The sequence below is a fragment of the Centropristis striata genome, chromosome 7 (genome assembly GCF_030273125.1).
Source record: "Centropristis striata isolate RG_2023a ecotype Rhode Island chromosome 7, C.striata_1.0, whole genome shotgun sequence".
Taxonomy (NCBI): domain Eukaryota; kingdom Metazoa; phylum Chordata; class Actinopteri; order Perciformes; family Serranidae; genus Centropristis; species Centropristis striata.
The window spans coordinates 35,079,409-35,088,378 of NC_081523.1; the positions used below are offsets into that span (position 1 = coordinate 35,079,409).

The 8,970-nt window shown below is 40.4% G+C and overlaps 1 non-coding gene across 1 annotated transcript; it reads left to right on the forward strand.

Moving 5' to 3' along the window:
• The first annotated feature begins 3,463 nt into the window (after positions 1 to 3,463).
• Positions 3,464 to 3,545, forward strand: trnas-gcu (transfer RNA serine (anticodon GCU)). The gene has a single exon. It is a non-coding gene; the product is annotated as a tRNA-Ser (tRNA).
• Positions 3,546 to 8,970: the final 5,425 nt, after the last annotated feature.

Sequence of the window (8,970 nt, forward strand, 5' to 3'; positions counted from 1 at the left end):
TTTGCTCTTTTGTCGTCTCTCTTTGATGTCTCCACATGTTGAATTTAAAATCAATAAATAAATCAATTTATCATTTATTATCTGAACGTGAAGCTGCAGGTGGCAGAGAGATGTCTGACTGAACCCACTGTCCACATGTTGCACCTCACCAGACACAATAATACACATATACATAAACTTAACACATGTATCTATTAAATAATGGAATTAGTATAATGTCAATATATAAAGAATGCCATTTCACACATTAATTTATTTATTTTATATTTTGTCAGCTTCTGTAACTAATAACATGCAACAGACTTATGAATTCAATCACAAATAAAAGTAACTAATCAGTTACAGTTTAATTATAGTTACTCGTCAAAATGTTTTCTGTCTAATATTAATGTAGAATAAATGAGTGACTTCACTCTGTCACCTTCCAAACTGTTTATATCATAAATACGAACACGAATACGAATATGAATACGAATACGAATACGAAAACTTTATTATCCACTGAGTGGAAATTCCTCTTTGGTTTCACCATAGACATGTCTCAAAACAAACAGAATAAATAGTAAAACAATAAAGAAAAACATTTCAAAGATAGAAAAATATAAAATAGCCTACAGCTATAACTGTACTTCACACATCACCCATTCAAGTACAAAATTTCATAAAAGCACACCATAGCACAAATCAAGTTTACAAATGTAGGTCTAAGACCGGCCATGTGCAGAGAAACCCTCAGCAAAGGAAACAACAGGAGTAAACAGGGTAAATATCTACCGCATTCTCGTCTTATTTATAGCGTTGACAGCTTCTGGGACAAAGGACTTTTTGTAGAAGTTCTTCCTGCCATCAGTAGCCTAAACCGCTTCCCTGTACATGGGATGAGAGGAGTCATTAATTATCTTCTCAGCTTTACTTCTAATTAATTCATCATAAAGAGCTCAAATGTTTCTGTGGCTTCCCTAAAATCTTAGAGGCCATGTTCACTATTCTCTGCAGTTTGTTTCTCCCTTTAATATTTAGGTTTCCGTACCACATGATCATATTAAATGATAAAATAAAAATTAATAATAAAAACTCACTGCAAAACTGTTAAGCTTGTGTAGCAAGTGGAGGCGTTGTGAACATTTTTTAAAAACATGATCCGTATTGATTTGAAAGGTAAGACGATTGTCGATGTAAGTGCCCAAATATTTAAAATCATCGACCATTTCAACCATTTGTCCATCTATATTTACTGGCCTCATAATATTTCTGTTATTCTGTAGGATTAGCTCCTTGGTCTTAAGAACATTTATTTCCAAGGAGCTGGCTGAACACCATTTTTGAAAGCTCAGTACATGATTGAAATACAGTTTCTCTGTTTCGATATCACCTCCTGCAGTAGAGCAACCAACGCCATGTCATCTGCGTATTTAAATAAACTGAAACGTGCTTGATCAATACTGAAATTGTTTGTGTAAACAGAAAAGAGAGAGGGTGAAAAAATTGTGCCCTGTGGTGCTCCTGTGTTCAGTACAATCTCATCAGACACGCTACCATTTACATGGACTCTTTGTGGGCGATCAGAGAGGAAATCTCTGACCCACCATTAGCCCCTAGATCTATGAGTCGCTGCAACAGGATATGTATTTGCATAGTATTAAAAGCGAACGTAAAGTCAATAAAAAATAATTCTGGCGTAGTGTGTGGGGACATAGCTTTGCTATGGTGTTGAACAAGGTTACAGTCGCATCATCTGTGCCCCTCTTACTTTTATATGCGAACTGTAGGTGGTCCAGGCTGTTCGACATAGAGGCCATCATATGACTACTTAAAACTCTCTCCATGCACTTGCCTAAAATAGAGGTGAGTGCAATGGGCCTAAAATCTTTTAATTCTGAAGCACCTGGCTTTTTAGGAATGGGCACAATGTTAGATGTTTTCTAAATTTTAGGTACTGTACCCAAGTCAAGCAGGAGCTGAAATAGCTTAGTCAAAACTCCTTTTAATTGCATAGTGCAATCTTTTAACACCACCAGGCCCTGGGGTCTTATTGGGTTTCATACATGCCAGACTTGAAGCAATTTCGTGTTCTGTGAGTGTGTTAGAAAAATTGCATGAGGAAACCTTGAAAATTGATAATCTGTCACCGACAGAAAAAATCTGTCACCAACAGAAAAAACCTCACCATTTTTCTGCGCATTCGTTGATGGGGAAATGAAGAGCTGGAGACGTCCAAGTTTCTCAGTTTAACAAAAGTTTTATTACAATACGTCAAAAAATGTGCACTTTACAGAGATCTCCGGGTTCAAAATTAACTCATGTCCCTGAATACAAACAGACGTGTTTCAGTTTGTGAAGTCTGAACCACGACTCTCTCCCTGAACCCATTAAAATACTAACATTTGTTTACAAAACATGCTGGTCGATTTCCTCCAGGAAGTTCCGCCCTCTTGATCGCTGATTCGCCAGTTTTAATTAATACAACGGCACGTCAATGCCACCTGGGCATACGATCTTGCTGCCCCGGACAAGGCCATCCTGGCCTCTCCAGGACATTCAACAAAAAACCTCCTGTTTTGTTATTGTCTCACAAAGATATTATGTCTACAGAGTCAAAGGTTTCTCACTGTGTCACATAGATTGTAAAAGTCTAAAAAATATGAACCAGACAATAAAATAAAATATATGTAGTCAAAGTTTCTAAACCAAAATTAACACACAAACATAATCATTGTATCAAATCATATTGTCTGACTTAATATAAATGCATAGAGATATTTATTACAGTCAAGGTTTGACCTTTGATAGTGACCTGCGTCACTCACAGAGAACAGAGACAGAGAAGCAGAAATAAAGCATAAAACCATTGACCAATATAGAAAATAATCAATTATTTTAACAAGTGTCACTGAAACATACTGTGGAATAGAGTTAGACACTTCATCTCGCTCAGTACAAAAATTTTCCTTATCAAATCGGCTATAAAATACATTTAATTCATTAGCCCAGGATGGAGAGAGGTGGGTCACAGGGGCATGTTTTTGCTTTGCCTCCCTCCCCATCATTTGATTTAAACCTTCCCATGCTCTTTTAGCACTACCAGAGTAGAAATGTTTCTCTACTTTGTCCTTGTACTCTGTTTTTGCTTTTTTTCAATTTAGCTTTTCAAATCAAGCTCAAAGTCACAGAAACACACTTCATCTGTGTCCCGATTAATAAAACCAACAGAAACACCTTAGTGACTTTATGCTGCAATAACCTGATTATTAATCTGATTATTAGCTGCAGCTTCATCACCAGGTGGAGCTCAGGGTGTGTGTGTGTGTGTGTGTGTGTGTGTGTGTGCGTGTGTCCTGAAAATAGAACTACATTTGTTCCTGGAAATTAAATAATAGAAATGAGGAGTTTTGTTTCATTTTAGAGGACCAAAGAGAGTGGCTCTCTGACTCTGGATGACTTTTTAGAACCACAGGAAGCAACAGACGAGGTGGCCGAGTGGTTAAGGCGATGGACTGCTAATCCATTGTGCTCTGCACGCGTGGGTTCGAATCCCATCCTCGTCGACAGTTTACTTTAGTCTGACAGGTTTATACATCAAACAGAAACATCAGCTTGTCCCTCAGATATGATCTGGTTCGTGTTGATCAGAGAAGATTTATTCACACAGGAACAAAAACAAACAATGGACATTAATTTGTATAAAAAAAATACAATTAGGTAGTTTGACCTTCACATGAAATTTCAATACCTATACCCTTTACAGCTAAATGAATATATAGAGGAAGTTAAAGATAACTTCAGTTTAAACAGGGATGTTATCATGCATGTACAGTTATGGACAAATTATTAGACCACCCTTTTTTCCCTTCATTTTCTTGTTCGTTTTAATCCCTGGTACAACTAAATGTACATCTGTTTGGACAAATATAATGATAACAAAAAAACAGCTGACACGAGTTTAATTTAAGAGCTGATATCTAGACATTTTCTATGGTTTTCTAGATAATGATTTTGGTAATTATCAAGAGAATCATGGACAATATCTAGATATCAGCTCTTAAATTAAACTCTTATCAGGAAAACAACAGCTGCTGGTCTGTTTCTGTGTTTCTGAGTCAGATGATTTACAATTCAGAGCTTCTTTTGGAGAAACTGGGAGCAAGTTCTGAAATAATAATACAAATAAGTATAAACTTCTGTAAACACAATGTAATTAAAGAGATCTGATGCTCCGTCACATGCAAAGACATGAAACCAACAAGGTGCAGTCTGATCCAGGTCACCTTATACAGACACCTGGAGGAGCGGTCAGCTTATGGCAGGTTGCTGTGTTCTTCCTCAGCTGCACCTTCACTGTCACTGTCTGTCACCCTGCTGACAAACAAACAACAAACAACAAACAGACCTCCATGTAACTGAACAGGACAGACTGCTGCTCTATTTGTTCATCAGGAAATGAGTCACTTTGACTTTGTATTTTATTTATTTATTGTGTTTTTATTGAGATGTTGCAGGTCCATTTTATCAGTATACATACATCAAGTATTAAACTATCTCTATTTTTTATGTCCAGCCTGCAGAGGAAACACACACAGAAAAACATAAAAACAAATAGATACAAAAAATCAGTTTTACGTCAAAATGTATCAAATTTCTTCATAAAATCTAAAACAAAAGAATAAAAAAATGAATTCATTTTTTTCTAGAAAAACAAAAAATATGGGAATAGAAACAGTAGAGACGAACACACACACACACACACACACACACGCACACACCTGAGCTCTTTGTATCTTTTGTCTGATAATTTCTTTGTTTTTCTCGTTGATAAAGACCCTGAAACACAAATACGTTTTCTTTCTTTCTCTTCTTCTCTGAATCAAACAATCACCAACATTCAACTTATCTTCATCATCTTCATCATCCTCTTCTTCTCGTTCAGCAGAGCGTCAACATGTTTTGTGTCTTTAATGGAAAACGTCTTTCACACATAATGATGTTTGTCTTCTTCTTTGTGACAAACACACAAACACATTATGGCTGTCTGCTTCTTCTTCTGTGGTTATAATTCAGTCTGACAATCTGCAGCATCTCACCAGCTGTTCACACTTTATAACAATGATAATAATAATAATAATAATAATAATAATAACAATAATAATAATTTACAGTGATGCTTTAATGTCATTGACTGGAGATATTCTGCAGCCAGTCGTTGTCAGGGTGACCTGTTGGTCTCTGTTCGTTAGATGCAAAGCGGCTTTTCAACATAAACTTCAGTGTTTACAAGAAACCTACAAAAATAAAATTCATAAGTCTGGTTTTCATCCAAATGTGTGGCAGATTTTAACTGAATTCGCTGATTTAAAGACTCTCTCTCTCTCTCTCTCTCTCTCTCTCTCTCTCTCTGAAACACACACACACACACACAGACACACACAGACACACACACACACACACACACAGACACACAGACACACACACTCGTCTCTTGCTGACAGGTAGTGTTTTTGACCTCAGCGTTCTGGCAGCGAGCTCGCTGAGGGCTTGTCTGCGATCTGTCAGCTGTCAATCAGAGGGAAGGGGGAGCTCGCACACACACACACACACACACACACACACACACACACACACACACACACACACACACACACACACACTTGGAACCAGAGAGGAAGGAACAACAGAAATATCTCTGATGAAGGAGCTCTCTTCTCTCATCTGCAGTAATTGATAATTATTGACAATTTTTATTGATTATTTTATATCTTCACTGACTCGTCACTCCTCTGGCCTGCAGGGGGCGCCACTCAACAGCTGCTTCAATTACAGAGCAAACACACTTCCTGCAGTCAGATAAAAACAAGTCTCGGCTCTTCTGCATCGTGTGTCTGGATGACTGCTGGTTCAGCTCTGAAACATCAGAATGAAGCTAAATAAAGTGATTTAATGAGAATAAATGGATCTAAATGATGCTGAAATAACTGACACATGATGCTGATGTGGAAACAGTCTGAATTGATACTTTGTCAGGTCTGAAGAACACAAGAACATTGCTGTTAAAATGATGGTTTTCTCAATGGAGTCTGTGCGGCAGAGGAATGCTGAGCAGGAGATTCTCAGGAGTTTATTCTGAAGGTTTTTTATCATTCCCTGACAGACAGACAGGCAGACAGACAGGCAGACAGACAGGTAATTTGTCTCTGTGGGGTTTGGACATTTTAAACGACCTCTTTATAAAGGACACAGTAATGAATTCACTGCTACCTGCTCCATTAGAAACCCCTACTGAGACACACACACACTCACACACACACGGCTCTCTGGTCAATTAGCAGCTAATTGGTGGACAACGATCATGTACGATTGGATAATTTAACCAATTAGAGCTGAGCGGAAGTCAGCACACTGATACACACAGTTACACACTAGTACACACTGGTACACACTAGTACACACAGTTACACACTAGTACACACTGGTACACACTGGTACACACTGGTACACACAGGTACACACTGGTACACACAGGTACACACAGGTACACACTAGTACACACTGGTACACACTGATACACACAGTTACACACTGGTACACACTGGTACACACAGGTACACACAGGTACACACTAGTACACACTGGTACACACTGATACACACAGTTACACACTGGTACACACTGTTACACACAGGTACACACAGGTACACACTGGTACACACTGGTACACACAGGTACACACAGGTACACACTAGTACACACTGGTACACACTGATACACACAGTTACACACTGGTACACACTGGTACACACAGGTACACACAGGTACACACTGGTACACACTGGTACACACCGGTACACACAGGTACACACTAGTACACACTGGTACACACTGATACACACAGTTACACACTGGTACACACTGGTACACACAGGTACACACAGGTACACACTAGTACACACTGGTACACACTGATACACACAGTTACACACTGGTACACACTGGTACACACAGGTACACACAGGTACACACTGGTACACACTGGTACACAGAGGTACTCACAGGTACACACTGGTACACACAGGTACACACTGGTACACACAGGTACACACTGATACACACTGGTACACAGAGGTATTCACAGGTTCACACAGGTACACACTGGTACACACACAGGTACACACAGTTACACACTGGTACACACAGGTACACACTGATACACAGAGGTACTCACAGGTACACACTGGTACACACAGGTACACACTGCTACACACTGGTACACACAGGTACACACTGATACACAGAGGTACACACTGGTACACACTGATACACAGAGGTACTCACAGGTACACACTGGTACACACAGGTACACACAGGTACACACTGGTACACACTGGTACACACAGGTACACGCAGGTACACACTGGTACACACAGGTACACACTGATACACAGAGGTACACACTGGTACACACTGATACACAGAGGTACTCACAGGTACACACTGGTACACACAGGTACACACAGGTACACACTGGTACCCACTGGTTCACACAGGTACACACAGTTACACACTGGTACACACAGTTACACACTGGTACACACTGGTACACAATGGTACACACACAGGTACACACACAGGTACACACTGGTACACACAGATACACACAGGTACTCACAGGTACACACAGATACACACAGGTACACATAGGTACACATAGGTACAGACAGGTACACACTGATACACACAGGTACACACTGGTACACACACAGGTACACACAGTTACACACTGGTACACACAGGTACACACTGGTACACACAGGTACACACAGGTACACAATGGTACACACACAGGTACACACAGTTACACACTGGTACACACAGGTACACACTGGTACACAATGGTACACACACAGGTACACACAGATAGACACAGGTACTCACAGGTACACACAGATACACACAGGTACACATAGGTACACACAGGTACACACTGATACACACAGATACACACAGGTACACACTGCGGCCACATCTGTTCTTTTCCGTCATGCTGTGTGTGTGTGTGTGTGTGTGTGTGTGTGTGACCTGTAGTTTTCCACATTCAGGACATTTCCTCAGACCGTGTTCAGCTCAGTCAGGTCGTACTTGCAGATCTTTAGAGCTCAAAAATAAGACGGATTTGAAGTTGTGCTCGTTCTCCAGAAAAAAACCATTACGTTTCAGAGACTTTGTTTAGTCCTGTCGACTTTTGAAGAATGAAAATAACAAAATATTAAGTGCACTGTGGCACTGTGGTTCTGAAAGTCACAATCACACACAAACAAACAGATAGAGGCGGCGGGGGTAAAATCACTGTTTCTGTCAATGGAGTCTGGTGTGAAGAGATCACAGACAACAGAAATAGACTGACAGCAAGTCAACAGGAGAAAAAATTATCAATATAAGGAGCCTGAACTGTTTATGTGCAGCCTGTCAGCAGCACAGATCTCTCTCTGCACTGCCACCAGCCTCCACTGACAGGAACGTCTCGTTTTAGGAGGAGATATATATATATATGTATATATATATATATTGAGAAGAGCGTTTTGCCTCTGCAGCATACGTACCTCCCCCCGTCCCCCTCCTCCTCTCAGCAGCGTGTTAATTGCAGGGTAGCGGTGGAGGCTGAGGGAGCGCTGGATTCGCGGTGCGGGGCGTCCAGGAGGAGTCAACCCTGTCATTTAGCTCTCTGGCTCTGGGCTCAGACCGGCGGGGAAGCTAAAGATTTTCCCAGCATGCCGTGGGCCAGAGTGGACCGAGCATCGCCACGGTGGGCGCCTAATGGCAGCGCACACACACACACACACACACACACACACATAGAGTTACACACCACAGTGGGCCTTAATGACAGCTGCCTTTTAATGCTGCACTGAAAGGGGAGGTTACCTCTGTGTGTGAATAATGTGTGTGTGTATAATATACGTGTGCGTGTGTGTGTGTGTGTGT